The sequence below is a fragment of the Oncorhynchus tshawytscha genome, unplaced genomic scaffold, assembly GCF_018296145.1.
Source record: "Oncorhynchus tshawytscha isolate Ot180627B unplaced genomic scaffold, Otsh_v2.0 Un_contig_6951_pilon_pilon, whole genome shotgun sequence".
In the NCBI taxonomy this organism is placed as follows: domain Eukaryota; kingdom Metazoa; phylum Chordata; class Actinopteri; order Salmoniformes; family Salmonidae; genus Oncorhynchus; species Oncorhynchus tshawytscha.
Window position 1 is genome coordinate 1 of NW_024602890.1, and position 903 is coordinate 903.

The 903-nt window shown below is 42.3% G+C and overlaps 2 non-coding genes across 2 annotated transcripts; both read left to right on the forward strand.

The window, feature by feature from the left end:
• The first annotated feature begins 240 nt into the window (after positions 1 to 240).
• LOC121841860 lies at positions 241 to 359 on the forward strand. Its single transcript, XR_006080797.1, has one exon. It is a non-coding gene; the product is annotated as a 5S ribosomal RNA (ribosomal RNA).
• A 239-nt stretch (positions 360 to 598) lies between these two features.
• On the forward strand, positions 599 to 717 carry LOC121841861. The gene has a single exon (XR_006080798.1). It is a non-coding gene; the product is annotated as a 5S ribosomal RNA (ribosomal RNA).
• The last annotated feature ends 186 nt before the right edge of the window (positions 718 to 903 follow it).

Consider the following 903-nt stretch of genomic DNA (forward strand, 5'->3'; position numbering starts at 1 on the left):
TTGTCAACTCTTTGTCCGTTTTTTCCCACAAGGCTGAAATATGTGCCCTTGCTTTGAAATAAGTAAGCAAGTTTAGTTTGTATTTCATCCAACAATCTGTGCTACAAATTATGGCTGCAGTATATGCAATTTCTTCCACTTTTTGAGTGACACAAAGATGCTTATCTAAATGGTGAAAATGCAACAGCTGTTAATCAGACTCACTTTCACTTTACATAGTGCACCAAGAGATAGTTTCTCGCTTACGACCACACCGGCCTGAGTACGCCTGATCTCGTCTGATCTCGGAAGCTAAGCAGGGTCGGGCCTGGTTAGTACTTGGATGGGAGACTTCCTGGGAATACCAGGTGCTGTAAGCTTTTGTCAACTCTTTGTCCGTTTTTTCCCACAAGGCTGAAATATGTGCCCTTGCTTTGAAATAAGTAAGCAAGTTTAGTTTGTATTTCATCCAACAATCTGCTACAAATTATGGCTGCAGTATATGCAATTTCTTCCACTTTTTGAGTGACACAAAGATGCTTATCTAAATGGTGAAAATGCAACAGCTGTTAATCAGACTCACTTTCACTTTACATAGTGCACCAAGATATAGTTTCTCGCTTACGACCACACCGGCCTGAGTACGCCTGATCTCGTCTGATCTCGGAAGCTAAGCAGGGTCGGGCCTGGTTAGTACTTGGATGGGAGACTTCCTGGGAATACCAGGTGCTGTAAGCTTTTTGTCAACTCTTTGTCCGTTTTTTTCCCACAAGGCTGAAATATGTGCCCTTGCTTTGAAATAAGTAAGCAAGTTTAGTTTGTATTTCATCCAACAATCTGTGCTACAAATTATGGCTGCAGTATATGCAATTTCTTCCACTTTTGCGCTTACGACCACACCGGCCTGAGTACGCCTGATCTCGT